The 22,436-nt window shown below is 38.5% G+C and overlaps 1 long non-coding RNA gene across 1 annotated transcript; it reads left to right on the top strand.

Annotated features, from left to right (window-relative positions):
- Positions 1–1,464: 1,464 nt before the first annotated feature.
- On the top strand, positions 1,465–2,123 carry LOC114282872 (uncharacterized). Its single transcript, XR_014337113.1, has 3 exons — positions 1,465–1,559; positions 1,652–1,753; positions 1,862–2,123. It is a non-coding gene; the product is annotated as an uncharacterized LOC114282872 (long non-coding RNA).
- Positions 2,124–22,436: the final 20,313 nt, after the last annotated feature.

Below are 22,436 nucleotides of genomic sequence, written 5' to 3'. Positions count from 1 at the left end.
ACCTTCAACAAGGATTTGCAGGCTGTTTCTACAGAGGGTGGTATATTCAGTTGCTTCATAGGCACCATTGCTAGGAAGCCACACTTATGCCCAATTAAGTACAAGAATTGGCATGAAGTGCCAGATCAGTATAAAGAAGATTGTTGGAATATTATCGAGGTAATTTTCTAACTACAAGTATTTTGTGATAATTCTACTACAATAGTAAAGAAAATTGTATTAACTTCAACTACAATCTTAGATTTTATAACAAATTAAAGTTATAATTGAATCATTAATTTGGTTTCTATTCCTAATACCAGCATGTGCATGTATATGTTGCTTATTTGCAAATGACCTTCAAAAAGCACAATCAAAGATTCAATTTTCTTACACAACAAATAACACATTGTTGATCATATCATTATCATTAATCCAAAATCAAATATGCTGTTCATATCAATATACAATAAGACAATACTAATAATACACTGATTTTCTGAGCAGATTGACAGAAAATGAGCATAGGATTCACAAATGAAAACAAAAGGTTGGCCTTTTTTCAATATAACCAGGACAAACAACTTTAACATCCAAGGCACTGAGAAGCTTCTTTGAAATGTATCCATTCCATTTCCTGTCTTCATAATGATTTCCTCTCATTTAGCTTCAATCGTCACTCCATTCTTTTGTTTGCTTATGAATCTAAGCCACCTTGCTTTTCATTTTTTTTCTTTCGCTCTACATAACATGTTGCACCCCCAAAAAATTAGAACTCATCCTAGAAAAGAAAAAAATTAAAATCCAGAATTTAATCTATAAAGCAGTTCAAAACGTTCCCAATAGGCAGTCCTTCAATTTCTGAATTCCTAACTCCTCTGCTTTTGCATGTAGGTAGAATGATCACAATTTTCAAATCTTTGATTATATAACTGCTGAGGCTTTTCTTCATTGAATAAATCTTTTTAGGACATATGTTTGTTGTTAGGATTGTCTGAAAGTTCCTTTCCTGTATTAGGATATAGGTGTCGTCTAGAAGTAAGAAGTATGAAATTAGTGTGGTTCATTATCTCCATGTAAAAATATGCGAATTAGGCAAACAAATGCACAAATTTAGTTTATATTATTGTATTGATAATTTTAAGAATGTTCGTAACATGAAAAAACATACAATTGTAGTCCAAGTTTGCCATTCCTCAAGATGAGAGAAGGGATATGATTAGGCATCGAACATTGAAGTCAATGGGAGAGAAATGGAGAAATTGGAAATGTAGTTTAAAAGCAAAGTACTATGATGAGACAAAGACAGCAGCACAGATAGTAGCTACTGCGCCTTTAACAGTTAACCTTGAGCACTATGCTGACCTTGTCGCGTATTGGTTTTCAAAGGAAGGACAGGTATGCATAGATGTATGTTTTCTATCAAATAATACAATGTCATTATATCAATTTTTTTTTAACATATTGTTATGCATTTACGAGTGAAGGAACTTAGTGCAACCAATAAGGAAAGGAGGCGAGAGCAAACAAGTGCACATACGGGAGGATCTAAAACTTATGCACAACATGCATATGATATGGTATTTCAAACTTCATTCCTTCTTTTATATTTTCAATTTGGTTAGCGCATTATATTATGAATTTATTCTCAAACGATATGATTGTTACATAGGAGCAAAAAGATAAGATTGCACTAGATCGAGCAAAATTATATATACCGCTTCACAAAAGGAAAGATAGGACACCAGTCAATGAAGCAGCAGCTACAAAAATTGTATGCCCATTTAATAAGTTACATTTTCAAAATTCTAATGTGTTTGTGGCAAACAATCACTCTCGCTCTTTGTCTTCTTATTTCCCCCCCCCCCCATTTATGCTATAGGAAAAACTAGAAGCTTTGATGAGCTCACAACCAAGTAGCTCCGAAGGAAATGTTGGTGGACGTATATCTTGGTCACCAAATGATATTTATTCTCAAGTGATGGGTAAAGAGCATCATGGTCGTGTTCGAGGTTTAGGATTTGGGCCTACTCCTTCCAAGCATGGCTTCTTGTGTAATAATTTTGACCACTTAAGAATGGTTTCTGATGAAGAGAGAATGAGAGACAAAGACACTATAATTGAGTTGAAAGAACAACTAAAAACTCAAGGTGATCAGTTGCAAACTCAAGGTATTCAGTTGCAAGCTCAAGATGCTGTAATAAACTCTTTAAAAGAGCAAGTAGCATTTTTGATGAGTCAGAGACATAGTTCTAGTGGTTTGCAGGTATAACTACATATAACATATTCTTTTATATGATGTGTGTATCATATGTTATCATTTTCTAAATTTATGCATACTTATGTAAATTTTATTGTATAAATTAGGCGACAGATGGATCTATTGTCATTCTGGACCAAGCTTCTCCACGAACACATCAAAGATCCTCTTTTGAGAGTCATGAAATGCAACCTTCAAATCGAGGTAAGTCATCATTACAATACACATACATTGACACAAGTTTCGAACCACTGTTAATGACTTCTTTACCAATAAATTGTTAGTTAGTTAGTTTGGACAGAAATTGGGGTTTGATAGGTTGACTTCTCTACTTTGCTTCCTTTATTGGCATCCGTAAAAATACCAAACAAACCAATGAAATAGAGAATTGGGCAAAAATCGAACAAATTTGAATATCAGCAACATATTAAACTGTAATATACAATTAAAAATAGACCCTTAGATGTTGCTAGTGGTTGCTTGATTTGGTGGCTGCTACTAATGTTTGGCTTGATGATCTTCAACTTCATTGTAATCTTTATTTTTTTATATGTAAACCATATACTTACCAAAACAAAAAAAAAAAAAAGACTTGTCGAGAATTATTTGTTGTCTAAATTTCTTTATAGATTTTAAAATTGAAAATGATACTTATGCTCATTCAATTATTTTTATTGCAGGAAATAAGATAATACGAAGTATCAAACAATGGACGTCAATTCTGGATTTGAACATTTTTCATGGAGATCTTTATAAAATGGTGTCATGAGTAATACTTTTGAGTACTATTGTTATGTGGCAAGTTTTTCTTTTGGAATATTTTGGGATTATGAAAATGCTGACTCTTTTACCTTTTACAATTATTGAGTATTGAGCCATTAGAATAAAATAGTGTTGTTATAGATATATAATGTGAGCAGGGCTATGGTGTCTGTTTTGATCATTTTGTAATCAAATTGTCCCTGTAATATGGCCTTTTGGGTTTTGCTTCTAGTTTCTTTTGTTGTTTGGATCTTTTCAATGTAACCAGGTTATGTTGCTCTTAGGTTTTTTTTGGTATTGTTTGCCTTGTTCTTGTCCTCATTTGCCCTTTGCTTATGTGGTGTGTGAACATGATGGTTTTGTTGTCTAAATTGTCTTTTTTTGTTTTTTGGTTTATGTGTCTTTGTATAGTTGGTTAGCTCCTAGGGTATACCCCTTGTATCTTGTAGTTTTTTGTCATTTTATTTATGACTTTATTCATCTCCCCCCCCTCTCCAAAAAAAAAAAAAAAAAAAGCCTATAATAGTGGTTAATAACCGTCGCTGTAAATAAAATTCGAAACGAATTCTATGGTTATAGCGGCAGTGTAAAACTGATGGAATAGAGTCAAAATATAGCAGCGGTTTACAAAATGTCGCAAAAGTCAAGGATATAGCAGCAGTTGACCCGTCGCTATAAAGTTAGCAAGTAATTGGTACATTCAAGATATAGCGACATTTGTAACTGCCACTACATCAACCGTCGCAATAAAATTAACTATACCAGCGTTTGCGAAAAACGTCACTATAAGGATATGCCGACAGGGCTATTGCGGCGGTTTGGCCGCCACTATTGCAACTGCGGGTAAAGGTGTTTTATTTTTAGCGACGCTTTTTCCTGCTTTTAGCGATAGTTTTGGCCGCTACTAAATCTTGGATTTTTTGTAGTGTATCAAGCCAAGTATGAAGCACGAACTGGAATGGATCAAGATATTCCACTTCCTCATCTGGACAGATCTGATCACATCCAAACTCCCCAGCAAAGCATCATCAACCAATGTCAGTTGCAAATTTGCTACGCACCCCATCTTAGTGCAACTCCTCTGTGGGAGGAACTCACTGGCTGTGAGCGGAAGAAAGAAAATCTAGCAGCATGCTAGGGGAAAGAGCCTGCAATTTCTTATTTATCCATCAACCACCCAGGGGAGGGATAAAAAATGAGAGATTGAACAATAGAGAGATGTGCGCTGAGAGAAAAAGTGAGGAGAATGAATTTTTCAAAAAAATAGAGCTTGAGGACCGAGTGACGTGAGAATCACAAATGAGAGAGGGGGGGAAACAATACCCAGAGAAACAGGCTCCCTGTGCACGTCTGAGTGTCGTGTCTTTTGTTTTATCTCGATTCTTGTCTTGAGTCATTTTTTAGTGTCAGTGTTTGTGTTTAGGTTGTTTTGCCTTTGTTGAGTCGTGATGCGCTGTGTTCAGTCGTAGGCTCAATACCCAGTTGAGAACTCATTTCTCAATTTCAAAAATAAAATCGTTTTGTGCTCAGAGTGCCGTGTCGTTCTCCACATTTGTGCAAAGCAAGATTCGTTCTTTCGTAAAACCACAGGGTTCAACCCAGGTCATGTCAGAACAGTAAAACCAGGACCTATTTGAAGCTATATGGGTTCCAGATTGCAAAGCAAAAGAAGAGAGGGAAAATGTCGGGTATCTGAGTAAGTTTCAACTTCAGTAAGTTTCGAGATTACATTCCGTGTGTACCCCTTCAGCTCTTGCCAATGCTCCGAAGTATGAGTGTGCCTCTACCTCAAGCTCAAGATCAAGTCTACTTTAAGCCAGAATGGCGACCAGAAGTGCTCTCCCTGAGTACCATTCCCTGCCAGAGGCATCTTGGCTGTGTTCACAATGAGTTCCTAGGAGACCAACTGCGACGGGGGAAATTAGAGTTCGAATGGCTGTTGCCTAGAACGCAAAGGTTCGGGATTTCTGAGACTAAAGTCTGGTTTAAATACCCAGAGGCGTGTCCTCAGCTTGAAATCTGTATGGAAGCCTCATAGGTTGAGATAGGTGTATGCACCTCAATTCTGGATACCGAACGAACCTAGTCTGTCACCCGGTTGGAGAATAGGGAAAGTTGTGAATATGATCAGGAAGAAAGGCAGCATCCAAAGTGTTCTACGTGAAGAGCCCTTGTCAGTATTTCAGAGCCTTTGTACTGTAAGTTGAAGGTAAGTGTTCGAAGAGCACGAAGGGAGATCCCCGTCAGAGTAGAGCGGTTCATCGCTACTCACCCCATGGGTCAAGGTGTATATAGCGACCTTGGTTTGAATCCGACCCGTTAATGTTTTGAATCCAGGTTTCATTGCCTTTTATGGTTGTTCATGTCTTGTTTCTGCTCGTTGTTTATTGGGTTTGGTTATTAGAGTGTCTTGGTTGCGTTGGGAACAATGTAACTTGTTTCTCAAACTGTTGTTGCCCATAATTTTTTTCCTGTGCTCGAGCAGTCATTGTGAACTTCCAGCACTTTTGTAGCTCTGCAGAGATACTGGGAGTTGTCATTCTTCGCTCGAGCGACCATTCTTGCGCTAGAGCAGTACTTCTTATGCTTGAGCGGTGGTCACTCATCTGTAAAATTTATGAGAGTTTGTATTCTACGCTCGAGCGTCACTTCTTGCGTTCGAGCGTTCAGCTTGTCTATATAAGGCCGTAGTGCGCTAAAAAAGTCATTTTTTGGTTTTCTCTCTCCATTTTCCGCCATTTTAGAGTTTCTTGGACCTAAAAGCTTGGGTTTCATCTAGTGTCACCCATTTTCTACCCCTAGTCCTATAGATCAAAATGTAAAGGGTCGCGAGGGCTTCCTCTTGATCTAAGTAGATCATGTTTTCATCGCCGCTGAATTTTCGGCTTTTCTCTCCTTCGTTTCAAGAGGTAGAGATTCTTGAGCTTCTTTGCAATACCTCTCAATAGATAGACTTGTGGTATTTTTACTACTTTTAAAAGCATAGTTTGTGGTTGATTTTGTTAAAAAGCATATGAGTTGATTTGAGTTTAAATTGGTGGGTTTATGGGTTATGTTTACATTTGATTTTGGGTTGTAAAAGTATGTTTAGGATATGAGATTGGAAGGGTTTAGTATTCCATTCGTAAATTGTAGAATGTTGAAGAAAGGTTGTATGTAAATTGCAAATTGGGGTTATGTTGTGGTTGTTTACCAAATTGGGATTTTGGGGCTAATGATAGCAGATTTTGGTCATTGTTGCGTATGTTGGGAATTCGAGTGGAGAAGCCCTATTTTTAAAACAAATTGGGAGTAGCTATCTCTTTATAAAATGTGAGAGTTTCCAATGAACGAGAACATGAAATTACCAAGGGGGTATTTATTATTTTGGATTATGCGATTGACGTCTAGAGTTTTGTCCTTGGTCATCGATAGAGGATGGTATTGCTTGTTGCTAGAGATAGACTATGAGTGCTATTGTAGAATGGGCTATGTGATGTAACACGATGTGTTGTTGATGATAAATGAACATTGTGAATAGAAAATTCCATTGTTGAGTTATAGAGTATGTTGTTATAGAGGTAACTGCAACGCTTGTAAATGTATTTGTATTGTGAGACAGCTGTCGGATACTATGATCTTGGTGTTTAGTAATTCGTGTTATGGTTGGAAACACTTTAAGAATGTAAGAAAATCCGTTGTTGAACGGCGGTCCGTGGAGCACATTTTGATGGAAATGGGTTAATGTATTTAACTATTAATAGTCGGAATTGTGATGATTGGACTAGGTGTATGTATTACACATGTGTATTATTCATGATTGGTTAGCTTGTTATGCTTTTAATGAGATGTTGTTTGTGAGGTTCGTTTCTCTCCGGTTAAGCGGTAAAGCGTGGCGTTTTGACAGAGGTTTCCTCGTCCCTTCTGGTTTGCGCCCGGTAAAGTGTAAAAGAGGGTTCGCTTCCCGCCGTATCTTAGCCGGCAAAGTGTGGTGCCTTGTGATTGGTTCTTTGTTCCCTTCTGATTTGCGCCTGGTATAGTATGACCTGAGGGGCACTCCCTTCTGGGTGAGGCCGGTAAAGTGTTATGGCCCTATTTGGTAGAGCTTATTTCCAGCTTATTTCAGCTTTTAGCTTAATTTAAGCTATTTTGATGTGTTTGGTTCAGCTTAACAATACAGCTTATAGCTTTTTGTAAGTCAAAAATCAACTTATTCTTTGAGTGGGGGAGACGAAGCTTAATTTATAAGTCAAAAATCAGCTTATGTTCACAGTTATAAGCTATAAGCTGTTAAACTATAAGCTATAATCACTTTCCTACAGCTCTACCAAATGGGGCCATGGTATTATTGGATCTGTCATCCGTGTTGTAGGTCGACGAAGATGAGATTGGTAGTATGCATTACTTTAGTTATCTCGTTTTGAATATACATACGTGTTGTCAGTTTTCATATTGTGGAGATGAGATTGGTAGTATGTATTACTTCAGTTATCTCGTTTGAATGTGTATATGTGTTAATGGTTTTCATACCAATCTTGTTTTTTTAAATCCTTGGGCCTGTGGTTAGGGAAGGTTTGTAGATATATATTGGGATGTAAATGCTTATGGTGTATTGAGAGATAGGATGAGGATTATGATTTGCATGTGTGTTATATTTTTAGAATGGTTGTTTAAGTGAGATTCTTTTATGTTAACGTGAGAAGTTTTATCAAAGAAAGATGGGGTTTTAAAACATTTTCTTTTGGAAGTAATGATGGGAATGCAAAAGAAAAGAAATGATTTTATACTGAATTGTATGAAGAGGAACGTTTTGAGAAAAAAACACAGTTATATGAGTATATTTTGGATATTAAATGTCACACTACTTATATGGTATGTCATGATGCATTCATGATCATTTTTATCTATATGTTGTGATTGGTTAAGATCTTTGGGATCTCTACTAGGCTTAGTGCTCATCCCACATGTTGATAAACTTTTTAAGGTACAAGGCTGGAGGAATTGTGTATGAATTAAAATCTTTTAATTGTTGGTCACGGGGCGCTTTATTTGTTGGTCGGGTGCCATGTATTGTATAAGGGTAAACCCTTTTTGTTTTATTTATTGTTGTTCAATGTAAGCCTAAGGGCATTGTACCATGTCTTATTTATATTATCATTGTTGTTGTGAGAGAATGTTATTATTTATTCTTGTTCATGTTCTTAACTAAATGGAATTATTATGATGAATTTGGTAATGGATTCGAATAATAAAAGTTGGGACGTGACAACTTGGTATCAGAGCGAGCTGGGTCGAATACTTTGGGCTCGTGGGAAGTGGTTTTACCATAATGGGTTTGCTATGCTTGGTGAGGACGTTGCATATAGATGATTTATGTGTTAGGACTTTATATGTTGCATTTTTGTAAGCATGGGGTTAAGTTTCCTGGATAATGCTTGTAACTGGTGAACTTACTTTGAGGTTCTATTGGAAACATGCCTGATCAACGTGGTTTCTGATAAAAATTCCTTGAGAGTTCCGGGGCGAGTAGTTATTGTAGACACCCCATTTTTGACTGCCAGCAAGACTTGGGCGCTTTATTCTGAGTACTCGATGATGACGGTTACATTGTGTAAGTGGTTTAAATTCTCAATGAAGGAATCTGACTTCAAGCTCTAAACAATTCTAACCTTCCATACCGAAGGTGTTTTTACCTCAAAAAACCATTTTTGAGCATTGTGCCAACCTGCTTGGAATCTGAAACTGAGAAACAAGGGAACCACATTGGGGCCGACTGTGCCTCATTTGGGCCGGGTTGTGGCCATTGGAGCCCAACTGTGCCTTTTGGGCGATAAACACTATTTTGGGCGGGAATCCGCTAGCTGTTTATTTTTGAAGATATTTATGACCTATTTACCTCAAATTCTATAAATACGAGCTCATATCTCTGTTTTGAGGGTTAGAAAAATTTTAAAGAGTGTAAAAGACCTTTGAGCGCTCCTTCTTCCCCTGCAAGCTATCTTTGTGCTATCCTATCACCCTTGAACTATATACATACACCATATACACCATTAGAGCTTAGACTTGGAGCTCGGGTTGAGGCTTTGGTACCATAATTCAGACTTGAGAGTAACTTAGGATCAAGTTTGGTTTACAACAAAAGGTTTCTCTCTTCAAGAGGTATAAGCTTGCCACCTTCTTCCTTGCTTTCATTTCAATCTTTATCTTTCTTTTTCTTGTGTTTTCTTACCATTTTGGATCAATTCCAAGTGCTAAAACTTGGGGTTAAAGAGCTACCAAAGGTGGAGAGGCTTATCACCCTTTCTTGAACCTATCCCATACCTCATACCCTTTGCTTTCTCACTCTTTTCTTTGGTTTAAATACTGATTTTTAGAGTTGTAAAGGCTGAAAAATATGATTTAAAAGTCCCAAAAGTTGAGGGTTTAGCCACCCCTCCTTAGTCTTGCTTACTAGCTTTGTGTCCTCTCGATCTTGGCTACCTTTTGTGCTCTTTTAAACATGATTTTAGCTATTGCTTTTCTTTTGTGTGTGTGTGGGTATTTTAGGGCTGTTTAATTCATTTAAGTAGTGTATACATTGAATATTATGTTTGTTGTGTTGTAAGTCCTAATTGCTTCAGTTGTTTAGGCCTTAGACATCGAGTCATTTGAGTTGATAGCCTTATTTACCTATTTTTCATGTAAAGAGTCCCATTTTTGTAATAATCAACTTTGCATAATCATCTTTGCACCCTCCCTCCTTTCTTGGCTTTCTTTGTTTGAGAGTCGTTTCAAACGAGTGTTGTTTAAGGCATGCGAAAGAGATCCTTCAATGCTTAATGGTTTAATCTCTTCAGAGGTTCGTTACTAAGGCATTACATCTCTCTCATGTCAAGAACAACTTCTTGTTTGACACTTCCCTCCACTTAGTGGACTTAATTCTCATCTTTGGACTAAATGATTAAAGAATGGAAAGGTAATTAAAAGAGACTAATAAAATTGGCTTAAAATCGATTAAAACCGATATAAAAGAAACTAATAAAATTGGTTGGATTCGGTCAGACGTTATACCGAATCTGTTGCTTCTAGAGTCATTACATACGGATTCGTGTTGTTTGATGAATGATGATTTGATGATTCTTGAGGCTTGTCCACCTCCCTTCTTGAATTAATGTCACGATAGAAGGAGGTGTTGTTTGTCTTTCATTGCATTCATTAATTTTTTGTCAAATCATGTTTAAAACCATCATGCAAACAACTTGTAACCATTGATGGTTTGAGAACCGAACCTGCTCCTCTCTTGAGTATCTCTATAATAGAGAATAGCAGAAATGACAAACATGGCTTAGGAATGCTCTGTCTGCACTGGTTTCACCTCAGAGCACAAAGATAATTTTTTGCAAGAAAATAGGGCACGGCCAGATGTTTTTGGGCTCAACCGGGCTTCATTAGAGGCTGACCAGGTTCCAATGTATGGTAAACAGAGCACTTTTGGGTTGAAACACAGGGCAGTGGCTGGGGTGAAACAAAATAATTTCCCGAGCGGCAGATAGAGCACTTTTTGAGGGCTGCCTTCATAGGGGCGCATGCGATCCTTGTGCATACTTTACATATATTATTGTAACATCATTGTTGTAATAGATTAGATAGTTTTTCAATTATTATTCATTTGGGTTTGTAATAAGTTATTAATTCGGACACTTGGACAATCAAACCCTCCTACAAGGGGGCAAATATGTAATAATGTGTGTATGTCTTTCAACCCTCATTTCTTTCTCCTTTTTATTTATTCGCTTATAATGGTAGCATCATATTTTACATTTTCATGTCATCGCCATGACTTATATCTACTTTTCCACGCATAAGGGATCAACTCATCTTACTAACCAATGTCAATTTCAAATTCCTTAATCGAATACATTGCTCTATCACATGCCTTGAACTGATTCACATGCCATGTTAGTAGTCGAGCCTATTAATTGCACATTGTATGTGTTGCATTAGTCATGTTGCATTACTTAGGATCATGCATTTCTTCTAATTAATTCATCTTCTTTAGCTTGCCTCATAGTACTAGGTGAGCATTTCTTACTTTAGCATATTGCATGCGTGTGATTGTTGTCATGACAAGTATGTTTACCATGAGGCTAGGTGCTTAGTTGATATACCTATTTGAGTACCTGTGGATGGAGGCTTTTCGCTTAAGTTGGGATGATTTGGATAAATGTACATATGAGATCACTTTTTCAAATGGTACATATTCAAAACACTTTTCAAAACAAACATGAAATCACAGCATTCCAAACTTCTGCGAATTAGTCTATACTTATGTGTATCACATAGTAACGATAGCTTCATAATCAAAACAAGAGCATATAATGTAAATAAAAATCACATCATGACTAGTAGAGGCTAATCTTTGATCGGGCGAGTGGGGTGCTCAATTCATGACCTTTCTCTCTCATACCCAAGTTCTCAAGTCAAGGAACTTTGGTAATGATGGACATGTGGCCTTCGGCACGAGTCATGGGTTTCCTAAATTTCCCAAAAACATTTAGGTGACGACTTTGAAATCTGGCAATGCAGTTTATTTTTGGCATTTTTGATTAAAAATCAATTTTTCAAAAGATTTGCCAATTTCAGACTCTTTTGTGTTTATCTATTTCACATTGCACTTGTGAAACCAGATTCAAAACCACAAGAGTCTGAAATGTAGGGTGTAGACACCCCATTTTTTACCGCTATTAAGACTTGGGCGCCTCAGGTTGATCACTCGATAATGAGACTTATGTTGTACAAACGTTCGATTTTTTCAACAAGAAGAGCTTCTAAATCCCAACCTTACACCCATTTTGGACCAAAACTTTTTTAGACCTTAAAACCCTCTTTTTAAAAATATTTTTCCAAATGTTTCTATGATGTTCCCAGGCTCGCATTTCGTTTAAAATATTGCACTTTTCGAAAAATTGAGCAAGGACAAAGTGGAAATAAATGAAAGGGAGGTGAACTCTTTGAAAAATCTTTAAAACATTCTTATTTATAGGTTTGGAGTTGAAGAAAATAGGAGGGGATGGAAGAAAACTAGTTGGGGAACAAGTTGGATATCAATCCGTTAGGATAGAAATGAGCAGCCTTCACTAAAATAGGAATATCTCTTTTCAAATTTATAATTTATATGTGAGGATACCGCTATTGGAAAGTAGACTTCCGGGGCTTCAATTTAGACTCAAGAATGACCAAAAAGCGAGTCCTGATGAAGGAGATATGCCCATTTGAAGTTGGGCCTGGAAGTAGATTTTTGCCTGCCGGCCACTAGTGGCCTGCCACCCACTAATAGTGGCCGGCAACCCACTATTTGTGGCCGGCCACCCACTAATAGTGGCCTGCAGGCCACTTGTGCAAAACCCAGATATTTTTGGCCAACTGCCCCCCAAAAGCTCTAGTTGTTCCTATACAGATATTTCCGACCTGAGAAGCTATTTTTCTATATATACTTGGCATTCCCTCGTGTTTTTAGGTTACAAAAATTCCAAAAGGGCCAAAACTTGAAATTCTCTCTCTATCTCTATCTTGCAACACACACATCTTACCTAAACACTTTCTAAACCAATATTGGAGCTCTCCTTACTGAGATTATTGAGTCCAAATTCCAGCCCTTGAGAGTGAGAACTTGTTGGTTTGTGAAAGAGTTACTTTGCTTCAAGAGGTATAATCTTGGGCATCTCTACAATACTTCTCTCCTATCTTTTCTTACTATTTTTCAACTATTTTTGGACTGTTTTTATGGGCTGAAACTTGTGGTTTAAAGCTATCAAAAGTGGAGGGGTTATTCTTTGAACCTTGTCTCCTAAGCTTTTGCCCTTGTGTTTCTCATCTCTTCATCATTTTTTTTTTTTTTGGAGCTTTTTACCACTAATTTTCAAAGTTTTGTAGAGGCTAAAAATGTGGTTTTGAAGTCCCAAAAATAGATGGGTTAGCCACCCATCCTTTGGCTTGCTTACTAGTTTAAATTTTCCATTATTTTAGCTCACTCTTTTAGCTTCAATTCCAGCACTGTTTTAGTATATATTAGGATTTTTTTTATGTGTTAGTTTCATTTATGCTTTGTATAGCATACTTTTCGTATAATGGTCCTCATAGGCTTGGTGGTTTAGGCCTTACCCACTAACCTATTTGAGTTGATAGCATTTATTTCTTGCTTTCCATACTTGTGTTCACCTCTAAGCATCTCTGCAACCTCCCCATTTCTTGGTTTTTCCTTTGCTTTGAGAGTGGTTTCAAACTACTTGCTTGTTTAAACTTGAGATAGAGGTATTGTGCTTAATGGTTTAATCCCTTTGGGGGTTCATTACCAATGGCTTGACACTTCTCTCATGCCTGAAACAACACTTGATTTGGTACTTCTTTCCATTAGAGGACTTATTCTTCACTTTTGGACTTAATGAACTAAGGAATGGATGGTAATTAAAATGAAGTAATAAAATTGGGACTAAAAGTGATGCAAGATAATAAAATCAACTTGGGTTTAATCGGACGTCATTTGAACCCATTGAGTCTCGAGTCGTTTCCTACTTGTTAGTGATGTAAACGGTTCAAGAGTCAATGTCAACCACTTCCCTTGATCAATCCATGATAGGGAGGAGGTTTTGTTGGTATTTTGTTATGCATTTATTAAAATTATGTCCCTTGATTCATAAGTCATCATGCAATGAAATTGCGTCGATTGATGATTTGCGAGTCAAGCCTACCCCTCCTTTGACCTGTTTGATGATAATGAGAGGCAAGATGGTCAAACATCCTCTGAGAATACTTTGGTTTGTGTTATATTTGTCCTCTGTTGCTGCAAGAAAGAATCAACATCAGTGGCTAGCAGGCCACTTCTTCTGGGTTGCCAGCCACTTTTTCCAAACAAGCAGTGTCCTTTTTTCCAGTAGAGCAAAGCAGAAGCTGAGGTGAAAAACAGTGCATTTTTTCAACTGTGACTGTGCAACAGAGGCATTCCAGTAGCAAAACAGAGAGCATTATCGAGTGGAAATCTGCATCCATGCATGAGCCCTCTCTCTTGATCCTTGGGATCTGTGAAGTGATGTTGTAATAATATTAGTGTTGTGCTTGAAGTAGTGGATTTATAATTAATTAGTTAGAATAGCTAGTTAGTTTTGTATTATACTTATTTTAATTAGCTGTTGTAATAATTAGTTAATTAGCTAGCATAGTTAATTTGCTTCGTTTGGTTTGTAATAGTTAGTTAATTAGGTAATTAGGTTAGCTAGTTCCTTCATTCGAACCCTCTTGTGCGAGGGCCAAGATTGTAATAATGTATATGTCCTCCAATCCCACGTCTTTCTCCCTTTTATTTACTTGTTTATAATGGGTAGTTTAGAACATCACGTTTCTTTTAGCATACTCCATGTTTGGATCCACTTGTCTTGCATTCATCGAGGCTCGGTTCATCATTCTAACAATGCATTGTCGTTTAAATACTTCTTTGAAAAGGTGCTTAAACCGCATGCTATTAAATTGATTCACATGTCATAATTAGTATCCGAGCCTATTAGTTACATATCACATGTGTTGCATTAGTCATGTTGCATTAGTTAGGGGCATGCATGTTTTCTAGCTCTCTTGTTTCTTTTAGCTCACCTCAGAGTACTAGGTGAGCATTTTTGTGCTTTAGCATATTGCATGAATGTGATCGTTGTCGTGTTTTGCATGCTTGCCATGAGGCTAAGTGCTTAATTGATATATCTGCTTGAATGCCTGTGGATGAAGGCTAATTGCTTGAATTTGAACAATTTGAGTAATGTGCATACGAGATCACTTTTTCAAGCGGTACATATTTGAAACAATTTTCAAAACAAACATGAGATCAAGTTTTCCAATTTTTGAAAATTAATCTATACTTGTGTGCGCATCACATAGTAATGTTAGCCTGATAACCGGAACAAGAGCATATAATGTAAATAAGATTCACATCATAATTAGTAGAGGCCGATCTTTGATTAGGCGAGCTGGGGTGCTCAATTCGTGACATTCTCCTCTCGTACCTAAGTTCCCAAGCCGAGATAATCTTGGTGATGACGGACACGTGGCCTTTGGCACGAGTCATGGGTTTCCTAAATTTTTCAAAATTATTTAGGTGGCGACTCTATATCTGGAAAAACAATCTATTTTTGGCATTTTGATTCAAAATCGATTTTCCAAAAGATTTACCAGATTTGGACTCTTTTGTGTTTATGTATTTCATATTACACTTGTGAAATCAGATTCAGAACCACGGGAGTTTGAACTGTAGGGCTAGTCGTATCCAAAAGGAGCACGAAAAGTCGAGCTACATAGGGCTATCGTATCCGAGGCGACTAAACCCCTCCGAGGAGCATGAAAAGCAAGCTAGAGTTATCTCGTGGACTTGATCCGATTATGTGATTAAGTGTTTAATTGTCTCTATGTCATAGAATTATGTGTTTCGGGGCTAAGTGTGTCTTGTAACATCGCGGGGGTAAGTGTGTGCCTCAGGTAAGGCCATCGTATTGTTTACTAAGGTTGTTTTGGTTTTGGTTTTATAGGATGTCTTCTTGATGGAGTAGGGGTCATGGGCAAAGTAGGAGTGTCAGTAGAGACACAACTGTTCTATTAGTACCTATCCCTGTAGCGTCGGCTGTAGGTGAGGAAGTTGCACGCGAGATTTTGAGAGCGGTAAGAGATACTCTACCTCACAATGAGCGAGACCATGGGCATAACCTTAAGTTGACCAAGGAGTTGCTTCGCTCCAATCCACCTGTGTTTTGGAGGAGCCTGAGCCATTGGAGGCTGATGACTGGTTAGAGCAGAGTACCAAGACTCCTGATATGCTCAAAATCGAAGACGAAGAATTGAGGGTTGTGTTGGCTAGTTTCCAACAGAAGGGAGACGGCGGTTATTGGTGGAGGTCTACACGAGTTTCTAGGGGCACTACTTGGGTTGCATTCACTGAGGCCTTTTTGGCTAAGTATTTTCTTCCTTCCGCTCAGGAAAGATTGAGGAGCTAGTTTGTTGAGTTGCGCTAAGAGGATACTCCTTTGGCACAGTTTAAGGCGAGATTCGCTAATTTGTCACGATTTGCTCCAGAGTTGGTTCCAACAGAAGAGCGACATTGTCTTGAGTTCGAGGGAAAGTTGTGTGATGCTATTCAGGGAAAGATTGTCGGGCAATGCATAGAGATTATCACGCCTTGGTAGAGGCAACAGCTCACATGGAAGTCGTTAACTATAGTGTTGGTCAGGATGAGGAGGAAGAGGCTATACTGGCAAGTTCGACAGTTCAGGGAGGTAGTAGGCTTAGTAAGAATTGGAGAAGGGCAATATCCTAGGCACAAGCGCAGTTGACGCCTTAAACTACTCCTGTTTCTTCAGACTCGTCCTGTAGAGGGTCTAGTCAGACTCAAGCGCCCTTGAGTCAGTCTCGAAATAGGGGACCACCTTGGTGTTCTAGATGTGGTTGGATGGGCCATGTTTGATGTCGTTGCCCTCTGTTGGAGCAGAGCCAGTTTTAGTAGCCCAAGTGGGAGAGTAGTGAGGTTGGAGGTATGAAGGAGTTTTAGTGCTTTGTAATGTAGTTTTGGGGTGCTTTGTAATATAATTTAAAGTTACGTTATGTAGGGTTGTAAGCCTATGAATGTTGTTTATGCCCATGTCTATGTGGTCGTAAACCCAAATGTTGTGGTTATGAGATTAACCTTGCATTTATTGTAAAGTGTTGAAAGATGTTGTAAGGATTCGAAATCCTAGTTTCATTATGCCTTTTCGATGTCTTGGAAGAGCGTGTATTGGCTTGTGATGTCTTAAGTTGGTCTTGTATTGCTTCCTGAGCGGCAGGGGTGTACTTTGCATTGTGTTTAGTCTTGGGGTGGTAGAATGAGGAGGTATGGCGATAATGTTTTGTTTCAGACCTTGAGTTGTGAGAATAGAGGATTGGTGGTTTGGTTGTATGGTATTCGAAGTTGGTTGACACATAGTCACCTCGAAAAAAAATTTTGGTTTGAGCAAATGGTTGTAAGGTTAAGGGGTATTTTTAGTTGTACTTGGGGGCGTGAGACCTCACTTATGGGTGTTATTTGGTTGGTATGGATGTGTAGAACCTATTGAGTTGGGGTAACATGTTAATGTGTAAATTTTACAAGCCCTTTTACGTTATTGAATTATGTTGATTAATATTACTGGTGTTGTGTTGGTTTGAAACTTTCGAGATTTGGGAAGATATTTGCATTGTATTATCTCTCTTGGTACTGTATTTATTTCTATTCATTGTTGTTATGGAAATATTTATATTGAATTGAGGAATCATCGTGGGTGTGATGGGTGTGATTAGGTCATGGTTGAGGTTCATCAGATGTTATTGGAAAATGAACTGGAAAGTGAGTTTTGGTTTTATGGCCTCTTGTGGCATTTCATTTTAACTGAAAACTTTGGGTTTGAAATTTCACGGGTTGTCTGGAGAAAATGTTTGCAAAACAATTGGTCTTCTTGGAATTTTGGAACAAAATTTTGTTGGAAAACGGTGTGAGTTTGAATAACTTTCGAAAAACGGTGTAAGTGATAAAAGAGTTTTTAGATTAATAAGAAAACTGTCGTTTTAACCAATTTATGTGATTTTTTTGCTTCACCTTGTAGGGGGGTGAATTGTGTTATGAGTTGGTTTTAGTTAGTGGTGACGTATTTTGGATTTGAACGGGTACGACGTTGGTTGTTTTTGGTGGTGTCGGAGAGTTGTCTCCATAGACCGTCATTTGTGGGTGTAGTGCTCTTTGACGAGAGTTGCTTAAGAGTTTCTGGTTGTGAGTGTGGTTTTTCCTCTAGTGTTCGAGTGTGGGGAGCTCGGTTTCTGTTTAGTTGGTTGTGAACGGTTAGAATGTGGTTGGCGTTTGGGGTGCGGATCACATGGTTGTTTGGTTTAGTCTCTTGGATCCCATCGGGCATGTGGGTCAGAGAGTCAGTTGTGACTTCTTACTTGTTGAGTGTTGCTCGAGGGTCTTTGGGGCACCAAGGCGTTGGACCGAGATCTGTGGAAAGTATCCCACATTTGGATCTAACTTTGGTTTTGGTAGGTGTTTTTCTTTTCATTATTGGGTATCTTGTGTTTTAGCATCCTCTCTAATTTCAGGGATGAAATTCCTCAAAGGGGGGAGGTTATAGCGACTCTGGTTTGAATCTGACCCATTGATGTTTTGGATCCAGGTTCAATGCCTTTTATGATTGTTCATGTCTTACTTCTGCTCATTGTTTATTGGGTTTGGTTATTGGAGTGTCTTGGTTACGTTGGGAACAGGTTAGTAACTTGTGTTTCAAACTTTTATTGCCCATAATTTTTCTTCTGTGCTCGAGTGGCACTTCTTGCGCTCGAGCGGCACTTCTTGCGCTCGACTGATCATTGTGAACTTCTAGCACTTTTGTAGGTCTACAGAGATATTAGGAGTTGTCAATCTTCGCTCGAGCAGTGTTCGTTTGAGCGATACTTCTTGTGCTCAAGCAGTGGTCACTTGTTTGTAAAACTTCTAGGAGTTTGTATTCTATGCTCGAGCGACACATCTTGCACTCGAGCGGTCACACTTTTTGTGTTTGGGTGCCCAAGCGTCACTTCTTGCGCTCGAGCGTTCTGCGTGTCTATATAAGGCCGTAGTGCACTGAAAAAGTCACTTTTTACTTTTCTCTCTCCTCTCTCTCTCTCTATTTTTTTGCCATTTTAGGGTTTTTTGGACCAAAAAGCTTAGGTTTCATCTAGTGACACCATTTTCTACCCCTAGTCCTATAGATCAACACATAGAGCGTCGCGAGGGCTTCCTTTTGATATGAGCGGATCCTATTTTCGTCGCCGGTGGATTTTCGGTTTCTCTCCCCTTCACTTCAAAAGGTAGGGATTCTTGAGCTTCTTTTCAATACATCTCTATAGATAGGCTTGTGGTAGTTTTACTACATTTAATTGCATAGTCTATGGTTGATTTTGTTAAAAAGCATATGAGTTGATTTGATTTTAAATTGGCGGGTTTATGGGTTATGTTTACATTTGATTTTGGCTTGTAAAAGTATATTTAGGATATGGGATTGGAAAGGTTTGGTATTCCATTGGTAAATTGTAGTATGTTGAAGAAAGATTGTATGTAAATTGCAAATTGGGGTTATGATATGGTTGTTTACCAAATTGGGATTTTAGGGCTAATGATAGCAGATTTTGGTCATTGTTGCGTATGTTAGGAATTTGAGTGGAGAATCACTATTTTTAAAACAAATTGGGAGTAGCTATCATTTTATAAAATGCGAGAGTTTCCAATGAACGGGAACATGGAATTACCTAGGGGGCATTTATTATTTCAGATTATGCGATTGAAGTCTAGAGTTTTGTCATTGGCCACCGGTGGAAGATGTTATTGCTTGTTGCTAGAGATAGACTATGAGTACTATTGTAGGAGGGGCTATGTGATGTAACAGGATGTGTGTCGATGATAAATTAACATTGTGAATAAACAATTCCATTGTTGAGTTATGAAGTATTTTGTTATAGAGGTAATTGCAACGCTTGTAAATGTATTTGTATTGTGGGACGATTGTCGGATACTATGATCTTGGTGTTTAGTAATTCGTGTTGTGGTTAGAAACACTTTAAGAATGTAAGAAAATCCGTTGTTGAACGGCGTTCCGTGGAGCACATTTTGATGGAAATGGGTTAATGTATTTAACTATTAATAGTCGGAATTGTGATGATTGGACTAGGTGTATGTATTACACCTGTGTATTATTCATGATTGGTTAGCTTGTTATGCTTTTAATGTGATGTTTTTTGTGAGCTCCATTTCTCTCCAGTTAAGCTGGTAAAGCGTGGCGCCTTGATAGAGGTTTCCTCAACCCTTTCGGTTTGCGCTCGGTAAAGTGTAAAAAGGGGTCCACTTCCCTGTCGTATCTTAGCCGATAAAGCGTAGAGCCTTGTGATAGGTTCTTTGTTCCCTTCCGGTTTGCGCCCGGTAAAGTATGACCTGAGGGGCACTCCCTTCTAGGTGAGGCCAGTAAAGTGTTATGTGTTATTGGTATTGTTGGATCTGCCATCCGTGTTGTAGGCTGATGGTGAGATTGGTAGTATGTATTACTTCAATTATCTCGTTTGAATATATATGTGTTGTCGGTTTTCATATTGTGGAGATGAGATTGGGTATGTATTACTTCAGTTATCTCGTTTGAATGTTGTAGACACCCCATTTTTGACCGTCCTCAAGACTTGGATGTCATCGTTTGAACACTCGATGATCATCCATGCTCGTGTTCATTTTGAGTTCCCGAAGGTCTCGGCTGCGCGCCTTACCTTAGGATCTCTCAACTTGTCTGTTTTGTGCTTGGTTGTGGACCAAGGACTTGTAGTTTTGCTTTTGAGGGAAGACGGTGGCTTATTTGCCATCCCCTCAACCCACCGCCAAGGCTTGAAGCCATCGGCCTTGTTTTCTTTCCATCGGCCAAAAGTGTTGGCCGATCGGCACTCTTGTTGGTCGGTCGGCACTTATGTTGATCGATTGGCCATATTTTTTGCCCAAGCCCTTTCCATCTACGTTTTGCAGATATTTTGTGCCAGCTGTGACAGCTGGTATGCCTTGGGGCAAATCCCTCCATACACATGTATGGAGGGATTTGCCCCAAGGCTCAAGCTTGTTCAACAAGCTTGAGAATTGGATTTCTATAAGAAGGGAGCCTCCCCTCCCTTTCTAGAGGTTCAGCAAAATAGATATAGAGTTCATATATCCTTCTATCTCTATATCTCTCTATATATATATTTGTGTGTGTGTTTGTGACCTAAAGTGTATTTTTGTTCATACTTTTGCACTAGAGCACCTAGTAGAGCACCTTCATTTGGTTGCTGAGGCACTAGGAAGTTGGTTTCAGAGTTCTTGGACTGGTTTTGATCCAAGGGGTGGCTGGAGTTGTGTTCTTGAAGGTGTTCTTCAAGGGAGAGCAACTAACCTTTTGTTTCTCCATTTTGGCTTAAGCTTTTAGACCTATTTGCATATTGTTTTAAGCTTAACTATAAACTGAAAAAAGTTTTGATTTTGTATGCTTTAGATGATTGTTTAAGGTTACTTTTTGGTTGGGGGTTGTCTACCCCCTCTTAGGCCTTGTTTGGAGCCACCTCTTTTGGCCTTTGTTCTTGCTTTGGTTTGACCTTTCTACCACTAAAATCCAGAGGATTTTTAGTGGTGGAAAGGTGGTTTTAGAGTCTTAAATAGGAGAGGGACACCCCTCTCTGCTCGTGTCTCATTTGCTTGCTTTGATGGCTCATAATAGTAACATGTTTGCTTAGCTTGTTTTGGCTCCATTTCAGCAAGTATTTGGTGTTATTTTGTCATGTTATACCTCTGTCTAAGGTTGGTTTAGTGGTCTCTTGCATGCACCATATACTTGCCTTGTAATCCTCTCTATTGCCTTAACATGCTTTGTGCTTTAAGCTACGGTTTTAGCATGATTTTGACTCGACTCAAAGGAGCTTTTATTCATATTTCAGCATGCTAAAGCTCTGTTTGGTGTTGTTTTGATCATATATGCATTGCTTTGTATAGCTACCATACATTCTAGCTTGTTAGCTTTGAGGGTCCAAGTCATTAGCATGCACTACTTGGGCCTTTTTCATGATTTGGCATCATCTCATATGTTATTTCAGTCCATGTTTCATGCTCATATTCTTGCATTTGTCATCCTTTCAAAGCTTTGAAGGGTTGGTGTTTTGTGCCTTAAGGTTGGGTCATTGTGCATGCCTCCATGATTAGGTCTTCGGGATACCATCTAAGTGGGTTTTTGGGCCTATTTTGACATGTCATAACTCTGATTTTCATTGGCTAAGTCATGCCATGCTCGGTTGTAGTAGGTGTAGTGTAACACCCCTTTGTAGCCTTACATGCTTCATGTTTTGTGCTCACCTTTCTAGCATGTTTTGGCCTCATTCCTTGCATGTTTTAGACTCACTTTGGCATGCTTTGGGACTGTTTTAGTTGCCCTTGGCCCTTTGGGGCTTGCCTTGCATAGCCATGGTGTAAGTCCCTTTGCCAATCTTGAGCTTTGAGCCTCTTCGTATGCTATGCTTGCTTTGTTTGAGTGGTTTGGAACCACTCCTTGCATGATTTCAGAGCTTACCTTATTGCCACATTGTCATGTTTGTCACTTCTTGCTCATGTTTGAGAGTTGCACCCTTATGCTTAAGTGAAAGGTCAATTGGCATGCATGCTTATTTTGCATTTCATTCCATCATTCCTTAGCATTTTGGCCACTGTTTTTGGTGTGGCTGAGGCCTATCCATCTTTAGTGTAAGTCCATGGATCATGTGGTTTGTGTGTTGTTGCATGCTTATCGCATTGCATGTTGTTGCATGATTGTTGTTGGTATTGTTGTGGCATACCTATTACATTGCATGTTTGTATGTCTAAGTTGCATTTTGCATGTTTGCTAGTTAGCACTTTGTCACGTGCTTGTTG

Source organism: Camellia sinensis, chromosome 8 (assembly GCF_055761805.1).
Source record: "Camellia sinensis isolate YWXY chromosome 8, ASM5576180v1, whole genome shotgun sequence".
NCBI lineage: Eukaryota > Viridiplantae > Streptophyta > Magnoliopsida > Ericales > Theaceae > Camellia > Camellia sinensis.
The sequence above is the reverse complement of the archived record's forward strand: the minus strand, read 5'-3'. Positions and strand labels throughout refer to the sequence as shown.